At 39.5% G+C, this 10,271-nt stretch overlaps 1 long non-coding RNA gene across 1 annotated transcript in view; it reads left to right on the plus strand.

The window, feature by feature from the left end:
- LOC137167153 (uncharacterized) overlaps positions 1 to 9,280 on the plus strand; it is a 52,012-nt gene extending 42,732 nt beyond the window's left edge. The window contains exons 2-3 of the long non-coding RNA XR_010924027.1: positions 3,590 to 3,660; positions 9,014 to 9,280. This is a non-coding gene — a long non-coding RNA (uncharacterized lncRNA). The remainder of the gene's footprint in view (positions 1 to 3,589; positions 3,661 to 9,013) is intronic.
- Positions 9,281 to 10,271: the final 991 nt, after the last annotated feature.

The following is a 10,271-nucleotide window of genomic DNA, read 5'->3' on the forward strand; positions in this document are numbered from 1 at the left end:
TAATAAAAAACAAAAGCCACCTTTTCACCTATTTCAATTTTGCACATTTAGGACACACATTTTGAAAAACAGTGCCTGCATTACAAACACAAAAAAATGAGCATGACAGGAAAAGCAGATAAATGTGCATGTAAACAATACCCTCTGTACGTGAAATTACTCATTTTGCTCATGCAACCATATTTTGAACACAAAAATGCCTAAAACCCCAGAAGCATCCACCTCTCTAGGTATTTACAAGGCCCTCATCCCTCCAGTGTCTGAGTGCTTCACAATCATTAAGGGATTTTATCTCACAACCCCCCTGTGAGATAAGGAAGTATTATCCTTGCTTTACAGACTGGGAACTGACACAGATACAGATGATGTGAGTTGCCCAGGTCACACAGAAAATTCATGCCCAAGCCAGGGACTGAACCCAGATCTCCTGTATATCAGTCCAGCACCATATCTCTAGGCTGCTCTTCCTGCCTGTAATTATACATTGAAAGCAACCTTTTTTGAAAATGTGGCCCTTGCTCTGAAAAATCAGGAGGCCAGAGTCACCTTTGCTGTGTCACCCTTGTAGTCTGTACCCCAAGTGATGTTTAAGTACCTGAGGCAACTGTGAAGGCTGACAAAAATACAGGCCTTTAAACAGGACTCTGTCCAAACAAGGGCACTAACCATTTTGGAGACTTTCAGGGTAGGTATTCATGCCTGTGATGAGAAGCGAATGTTCTCCAAGTACTGTGAAGTGTTTAATGATTTTAAACAAATGAAGAAAGGATCTTTCATCTTGAAAGCCTGTGTGTTATAAATTATTTGTTGGTCCCATTGGGATTCTACCGAGATTACCTCTGTAGCTGGAACTGATATAATGTGTGGAATGTACTGTTGCTCTAACACTCTGAATATTTCCCCATCATTTAAGCACATAATTCCCTTGGGCTTTCTATTTTTTCCCCATTGTTCTTTGATTCACTAACATCTCTAGAGATGAAATTTCAGCTAATCTTTTTGTTTGGGTAGGGAGGAGGAATGGGTTCTTTTCAATTGTTGTATTTATAAAATACAACAATTTTATAGAATACAACAATTGGTGGATCAAATAAAAAAAACTACTGATATTAAATAAATATTGTCATTTGTGACTAACAGTCTTGCAGTACAGAAAAAAACTATGGGCTGTATGTTGCCCTCTGTTATATGGGACAAATCTCACATCTGGTGCCATGCAAAATGACCTTTGTGTCTGTATGAATCCCCATTATGTGGGTGAAAGTGTCCATCCTGGTGCAGCAGGTCGCAGAATGGAGGCCATGCTGCACAAGGGCTGCAGATTTACTGTGCAACTGGAAACGGCCTGAGAGATATGCTCCCCTCTGAACTTACGCAAAAGCAAAATAGCATTAAAGAGCAAAACAGCCATAAGATTCACAGAGATGAAATGGAGTGAGGGTAAAAAGCATGTTATAGGAATTAGGGATAAATGTTGATACTTTATATGCTAAAGCCAGAAATCATTGTTATTTATAAAACTGGTCAAAGTTTTCCAAATTGTGATTTTTCAGCAAACAAATGTTGTCATTATTTCAAATTCAGTAGAAAAAAATAACATTTTTTTACAGGTTTCTCTCTCTGTCTTTCAACCATCTCTAGTTATTTACAAAGCTTTATAGATGTACATGAAGCTTCCGCATAAAACTATTTGCAAGTTATTGCTGTCATGAACAGTAATAACATATCCACAGCATGGTCCCTTTTAACTTTTCACCTTCTCTGGAGTCATACTGAAACCATCCTTGTGAGTTGGTATGAGGGACAGTGTCCTGTACAGTGAAGGGCTCTGGATAACTTTCTTTTTAAAAAACAAAGCAAAAACTGCGCAATGGTCCTTCAGCAGCCCCATGTTTGTGCTGTGATATATGTGTAACACTTCTGCCAGTTGGAGTCAGCAGTAACAAGAGCCGGGTTCACTATCTAGGGTTCCTTTCAACAATACAACACAAAACCAGCCTGAGCCCCCACCCAGTAACTTGACACTGTTACACACCACCACTTGGGCCCCTCTCGCAAGCACAAAGACTGAGTGTAGAAAAGAGACTTTTAATAAAAAGCGGAAAAGTAACCCGACATTAACTTGGGAAAATGCCACAAGCAGGATTCACACGCATAAAATCATGAACAAACTGTCCCAGAGTACGTGAGGCAATTTCCTTTTGCTTCAAGTTCTTTAGTCCAACCACAAGAAGATCCTTTAATGTGTCTCTTGCCATCCATTGGTGTTGTCCTTAGTCAGGGCCAACCTAGAGTCCAGAGGTGCAACTGCAGAGTTCACCTCCCACCCTGCTTGGGGGAGAGGAGGAAAGAAGGCACCTTGCTCGCTCTGCCATCTGGTCACCCTGCCGGCCGCTCATTGCTCCGCAGGCCACCCTGCCAGCCATTCTGCTGCACCTCATCATCTTCTGCTATCACCTGCATCTCCACTAGGACCACTGCAGGTTGGTCTCTGAACCTCAGTGCTGAAGCTGGGCAGGAGCACTGTCCCACAGTAGATGAGTTCAGCTCTTGCGAGCACATCACAAAACAAACACCTAATGGAATCTTAATTAGTTCTATCTTTGAACAAGAGGAGGGGGGAGGGGAGGTCTTAGGCAGAGCCCACACTGCCAAGCAGGAATACCTGTCCTCACCCCCTACCCACATTCACATGGCTCTGGCTTCCAAGCCCCTTGCTTAGCCAGCTCAGTTCAGACGACAGTGACCCTTCAACCAGAACAGGCTAAGCACAGTTCTGCAGCCCTCTGTTCATGCAATAAGGGGAACAACATTTTGTTACCTCTGCAGTTAACATTGAAGTAATTTGTAACCCAACACCAGCCAAAGGGATCATTTGAGCAAAGCAGTCCATCATGGTGAGCAGGGTGAGTGTGCTCAGGCAAATACCAGGTTGGCAGGGAACAGTCCATTCAGACACTGCTTACATATGTATCTTCAGATATTGTAGCTATGGTCTCTACTGTGCATTTCCATATTTCCTATTGTTTTTGTTGAAGGGTTACATGAATATCGCATTGCACATCTTCTAACCATTTCTTGTGTGTCTTTGGAGCATCTCTGTTCCCTCCTGCTGTTTTCTGCAGAAGAGGAGCATATGGCCCTATAAGACAACTGCTCTCCATGTTCTCTTATCTTTATTTTTTAAAGTACCTCTGAAAGAGAATTCACACTTAAAAAACAACACATGTGCAATGTATTTATTTTCTGCCGCAGATGGTCATTCAGAACTGTGCTCACAAGGATGCTACTTAATGTATTACCCCGGCTGGCAATTCTCACGTGTTAAGAGTTAGCATTAGAACATGACATTAATTGTTTCAGATAGTGCCATAGGACACCTTCCCGCAGGTTCCAGGTCTCAGTCACTAGCTAAGTATTTAAATCCAATTTAACAAACTCCGTAACTCCACTTAGTTTTATTTTAGCCATTTTGTATTCCTTTCCCTTCACCTACTGGCCATGTAACAATTCAATTACTGAAGTTCCTCATCCAGAAAGTGCACTTGATTTCCTATAATTCTAATTCTGTTTGATTTTTTTTTCCTAGGTAACACATGCCATTTGGAGTTGACTGAGTTAAAATCCTGAGTTAAAATCCTAAAATAAAGATGGTGCTGGGTAAGTGCGTCAGCTAGAAAAGAAAAATGAAAAAAGAGGTTAATAAAATACACACACTAGAAATGGCAAATAAGATTAGAGGAGACATTTCTGGTCATGAGGGCATTTTCAGGCTGTGCCAAAAAAAACCAAGGTCAGCCTAAGAAAAGAGGAACCAGGGAGACAATTTAAATTGAAAGATGAAAGGCGCGGTGAGAATGAGAGTGTAAAAAGATGTGTGTTAGGAGAAAATAGAATGAGGTGGCACCGAAAAGGAAGCACAAAAGGGATCAGAAGGTAAAACACCAATTAGCAGATCAAAAGGTTAAGAAGCAAGTTTTAAAATAAAAGGGTGATAATATAAGCAGCTTGAAAAGAGATTAAAATAGAGAGGTGATGAAAGGGTGCAGTAGAGAAGAGAGACTGTCAAGAATCTTATGGAATAAAAAGAATCAGTGACAGGGAATGAAAGGAAGGAAAACGGACTTTATTATAAGTCTGTTTGCCTAGTTTTCTGGATAGAAATTATTTGTAGCATCTAAACCTATTTTGACTTTTCTTCATATACTTGGAGCTTGTTACTGTCTTGGCTCTTTCTTTCCCCCTCATTCCCATTTTGTCTTTCACTTTGTGAAGTGACAAAGGATGAGCTTGTGGTAAAAGCACAAAACTGGGAGTCATGGGATGTGGGTCTTTTCACCAGCTTTGTTACAGATTTGCTATGTTTGCTTGGGCCAGTCACTTCAAGGTAGGATTTCATAAATCTCATCAACTCATAGTCTGTAGAGCCAGAAGGGACCATCATGGTCATCTTTAAAAAGAAGCTTTGTAAGCTCTGCTGGGTGGAGAGGTGGGGATAATGTGCATCCTCCTCAAAGACTTTAAAGCCAGAAAAAACCATCATGACTAGTCTGACCTCCTGCACATTGCAGGCCACAGAACCTCACCCACCCACTCCTGTAATAGACCCATAACCTCTGGCTGAGTTACTGAAGTCTTTAAATCATAATTTAAAGACTTAAAGTTACAGAAATTCCACCATTTCACTAGTTTAAACTTGCAAATGACTTGTGCCCCATGCTGCAGAGGAAGGCAAAAAAAAAAAAAAAAAACCCAGGGTCTCTGCAAATCTGATCTGTGGGGGGGAATTCCTTCCTGATCCCAAATATGGCAATCAGTTGTACGCTGAGCATGCGGCAAGACCCATCTACCAGACACCTGGAAAAGAATTCTCTGTAGTAATTCAGAGTCCTTCCCATTTAGTGTCCCATCCCCGACTATTGGGGATATTTGCTACTAGCACTCACCATGCCATTGTAGGCTACATGCCATTGTAGACTGTCTCATCATACCATCCCCTTCCTAAACTTATCAAGCTTAGTCTTGAAGCTAGTTAGTTTTTTTGCCCTGACTGCTTCCTTTGGAAGTCTGTACCAGAACTTCACTCCTCTAATTGTTAGAAACTTTCATTTAATTTCAAGCCTAAACTCATTGATGGCCAGTTTATATCCATTTGTTCTTGTATCAACACTGGCACTTAACTTAAATAACTCCTCTCCCTCCCTGGTATTTATCCCTTTGGTGTATTTATAGAGAGCAATCATATCTCCCCTCAGACTTTGTTTGATTAGACTAAACTAGCGAAGTTCTTTGAGTCTCCTCTCATAAGGTAGTTTTTCCTTTCTTCAGATCATCCTAGTAGTCCTCCTCTGCACCTGTACCAGTTTGAATTCATCTATCTTAAACATGGGAGACCAGAATTGAACACTGTATTCCAGATGAGGAATCTGAGGCCTATCCTCCTTGTTTACAGCTGAACTTTGTGTCCATATCATTTCACTAACTGTAGGTGCAAGTTACACTATTTACATTGCAAATGCAATAGTTATATTGATTGCCAATTACTCAGATTTTCACCAAGAGTGAGTTGCAGGCACAAATTTTGTGGGGATAAATACACAGGCAAACATGGAAATGGGGCAAAATATCTGTGTTGCCACATTATCTGTGTTGCTCTTGCAATTCAATTGCAACTCTCCTGATATTTTGTGTTTTCTTAAAGACTCAGCTCCTGAAGTCAAGTAATTACATCAGACTCACAGCTTTTTAAACAATATTTGAAGAGAAAAAGCTTGAAAATTGTGACCCAAGTTCACCTAAAAGGGTCAAAAGCCAGAAGGCAAATATGAAGAACCTACCTTTTAAAAAAAAACTCATTAATTTTGGTGGATTGGCTCATGATTTTTGAATGTTCAGGGTTGGCAGTACTATGCTAGATGTGTAATTCCTCATTATGGTCACTATGGAAACATCACCAGTATGAAGATTTTAAACAGGAGGATTTTGGCAATGAACACTGAGTAATATTTTTTTAACTAATGCTTCACTATTAAAATTAGCATTTCTGCCTAATCATTTAAGCAAAGGATGCTGTATTTAGTTAAATGGATTTCTTATTGATCTTCTGCACATTTTAAATAAGCCCCTTTCTCTTTCTGAAAAACTTAGAATTAGAATTGATAAAAAGATGTTTGCCAAAATTTTGAAGTTTTGCAAAATTTCAACAGCTCTATCAGCTGATCCCAGACCAGCAACATTGTTTTGAAGAAAAAAAATAAAACCAGCCAAATTTCATAAATTTTGAACCAGGCAAACTTAGAATAAATTATAAAAGTGAAATCCTGACCCCATTTAAGAGAAGAAGGGTTTTGCCATTGTGTTCAGTGGGGCTAGGATTTCATCCTTAATCTCTCAGGTCTGAACAGCAGAGCTATTTGAAAAATTTACCCTCTTTTCTGTTTTAGAATTACCAGAAAAAGGTTTATTTGAAATTGTTCACAAAATAATTTGCACAATCAAATTTTCAGTGCTGAGTTCATTATTATTCAGTATTCATACTTTGTAACTAGTCAGCTAAATTCCACTATATTGTCTCTGATTCTTGATTGGAATACTTTATAAACAGAAGTCTCTTTTTCTGTTAAAAAATTATCTACAAAGATTTGTAACTGTTTGAGATGTCTATTGTGTGAAAAATGAAATGAGCTTTTCAAAGGACCATGAGAATTGCTGGTGCTATCTCTCTTATGAACATTCCTTTATGTTAATGTTCAATATTTGGATTTTTATCAATCTTACCTACCTATCTGGCCCCCATTACCTTAGTACATGAGCACTGCATCGTTTTTAATTAGAGCTGGGAAGAAAATGATTTTCCTGTCTTAGGAACATTTTCAAGATTTCAAAAATTTTCCCCTCCCACATTGAGACCAAAATGTCAAAATTTCAGAAATTTTTGCAATCTGAAAAAAAAAAAAATTGGCTTGGGTCATTCAAAATATTTTGTTTTAGTAATCATGAAATGTTTCGTAAACTTTTTTTTACTAAGAGTAGCTTAAATTTCAAAACAGAAAGTTGTTTCAGAACAAAAATCCAGAATTGTTCATTTAAAAATTGACAAAGCATGTTGTTGGACAATTTCAAAAAAATTTATCCTCACAACATCCTGTGTGGTCAGGAAGTGCTATTATTCCCATTATGCAGTTGGGGAACTGAGGCATAGAGAGACTAAGTACCTGGCCCAAAGTAACATATAACATCTGTAGCAAAGCAGGGAATGGGTCTCAGATTTCCTGTATCCCAGGTTAGTGCCCTAACCACTGGATTTGCTGATGTCATGTTGATGAATAGTCCCCAAGTTAACGTTCATGAATAAGCAACTAAAAAGGGCTGTGAATGTCAGCAAAGAAATTTGGCAGGTTTGGCATTTCTCCAAATATTCTATTCAAGTGAGAGTCTATTAGTCTATTAGTATTAGTGAGAGTCCTGTAGGCCATACCAAGCTCATACTGAGGGGAAAGAGAGGACAATGCTGTCCCAATTGTTAAAATAAGTCATTAGTTCAGAACCAGACAGGATGAGTAGCGGGTAAAAGGGTCAAATTCAGAGTCTAGAAGTTAGCCTGAGTAGCTGGGTCGGGCAACAGGCACAGGGACAAGGAAGGGGAAGACATCATCCCTCACCCCCTTGGTCATGGAACAGCATTGGAACCACTCCATGGAGGAGATGACTGCAGTGTATGGTATCAGTAACCTCTGAAGTCCTTATGGGACCCCTTCCTCCTTGTGGATAGTAAGGGAAAATCCACATAATAGTGGCTCTTCCAGACCTAACCTGCCCCTCTACCACCTGCACTCTGCTATACAGGTTGCTTGCACAGAGAAGGTCCCTATGCTGAGTGGGGGTGTACACACACTATGCCCCCACCTCCAACATAAAGCACCTTACACAGCTGAACTCCATTGGTTCTGCTGCCAGGAGGCTCTTCATACAGAAGAGAGGGCTGTGTTTACCTCCAAAGGGTTATCATTTCTGCCTTGAATGTCTCCAGAATGAGATAGGAAGACTTGTGCAACCGCGTTCTGTAAAATTCTCCTTTCATTGGTTTCACCCGGAAGCAAATTCTATACTTCCCAGATAATCATCTTAACAATGAACTGCCATGTGTCTCCTGGACTAATATGGAAGAATAGAGCTTTGATGATAGAATTTGAAATATTTACTTTAGAAAATGTACATTACAGCTCATAAAGCAGTTGGGTGGTGGGGAGAAAATACATTACAGTGAAATGATTTAGTCTGAAGCTGACAGCAGTTCTGAAAATAAAGCAAATGGTGAATTAAAGAGTAAATATCCTTTCGACAGATCACTGAAAAATCTCCATGTAAAAATGTTTGAGTTCCTGTTCAAAATGATACAGTCAAGTAAAATACAACCAAATAGGAAGCTATAGAGCAGGAAGAAGCTCTCAGATTCTTTGCTGCTAGCAAATAGATAGTCTTTCAGCCGATTTACCTCAAACAGAAGCAAAAGTACTGAGGACTAGAGAAAAGACAACCAGCAGCTTTTTCTGTATTTGATTGCACTGCTTAGCAATGATGAAAAAAAATTACATTGAATCACCAAAGTACCCTGCTGTAGTTTACTCTGTGTGCTGAAAACTCTTGTGCCAAGTCTGATTTAAAAATAAATAAATAAATACAAGGGCTTTGAGTCAATCCCCTAAATGTATAAACTTCTCTCTCCTCAGGAATTTTAATGAAAGAGAGTAACAAAAGTTAATGGTCTGCCAGGTGTTCACTACAGGGAGTTTGTTTTATGGAAATTGAAGAAAGAACTTAATTTTGAATTTATGGAAACTTTTCCCATCTCCCCCCATTTTTTTCTTGATTGTCCCATGTTGCTCCTTGTTTGGTTTCTCAGTTTGACCGGCGCCAGAACTGCCACACTGGGACCATATCAATGTTGTTCATCTCTACAGTAGTGCAGGATGTTTAACTTTCTCTTCATGCTTTTCTTTTTCCTCCTCACTAGGGCACAGCCAGAAGGAGTAATAAAATGATCCAAAGACTAACTGATAATTGCTCTGGCAATTCTTGATCTGATCAAGAGAATGTGAATCAACTTGGGAGTTCTCAAGCAGAGCCCAAAAGGGAGGAACAACAATAGAACAGTAGTGTTTTGAGCCCTGTGAAATAAAATATTGCACCTTTTGAGATATGAAAATAGCTATGTGATGTGTGCAAACACATGCATATAGATTGGTTGTTGTCTATTTTAAAAGGGAAAAATAAACTGAAATTGGACAAAATGCAGTGTGGGAAATCTGAATTTAGGAGCAGGGAGGTGCAAATCATTGGGATGAGCAAATTTGGTGGAGATAAAGCAAAATTCACCCACCAATTTTTTTTTTCAATCTGAAAAATTTCACTTTGCCTTTTTAAGAATTGTTTTCCATTTTCACATAGCTCTGAGCTTCCTGACTCTATGCAGGATCAGCCATGGAAGTGCCGAAATACTTACTTCTGGCAGCCTTTCTGCTCTGAGCTGAGAGAAGATATAAATTAAAGAGAACAACTGTTCTTGCAAGATTTCCAGCCCAGTTTTCTAATCTGTGGGCCTGATTATGATCAGCATAAATCAGAAGGAACTCAAAGGAGGTCACTGATATTGTACTAGTATTTGCTGTAAGTAAGAGAAGGATTATGCTGAAGCTGTTAGACTAGTTCAGATAACGTTTAGAAAGGTACTCAGATTGAAAATTTGAATCTTTTGAGATCCCCCAGTCACTTCTGGTTATTTTAACACCTGGCTCCCTGCTTCCTGCTGGACGATGAGCAGCTCGCTACAGAACTGATGCATTTTTATATACAGAAGGTGGGTGGGTGGGTGGATAAGTGCGGGTAAGCATGCACCCACATACACATGCTCATTCTGTCTCACTTTCTCAGCTGACCTGGAAACAACATAAGGACAGTTGCATATGAATGGGGGTGGGAGGAATATCACCACAGAATAAAGGTCACTAAATGGCCATGAAAAGTTCAGGATCAGACATAAGAAATGAGAAGACACAGGCATACTCATCACCTGAGCAGAAAGTTCTAATGTGCAGAACAGAAATAACTCCTCTTGAACATAGGAAAAATTTCTAAAAGGGACAGTAAGTTTCACTCTGTGCTGTCTAGAAGAACACCAGTTATAAAGGAAGAAAGGTGTGAAAGTTTATAGCCAGAAGAAGTATCTCCAATAGCTGTACTGTGACCTTGGTTTACAAAAGGACATCCGTGAA

This window comes from Emydura macquarii, unplaced genomic scaffold, assembly GCF_026122565.2.
Source record: "Emydura macquarii macquarii isolate MOO-44397 ecotype Brisbane River unplaced genomic scaffold, CSIRO-AGI_Emac_v2 contig_2897, whole genome shotgun sequence".
NCBI classification, from domain to species: Eukaryota; Metazoa; Chordata; order Testudines; family Chelidae; genus Emydura; species Emydura macquarii.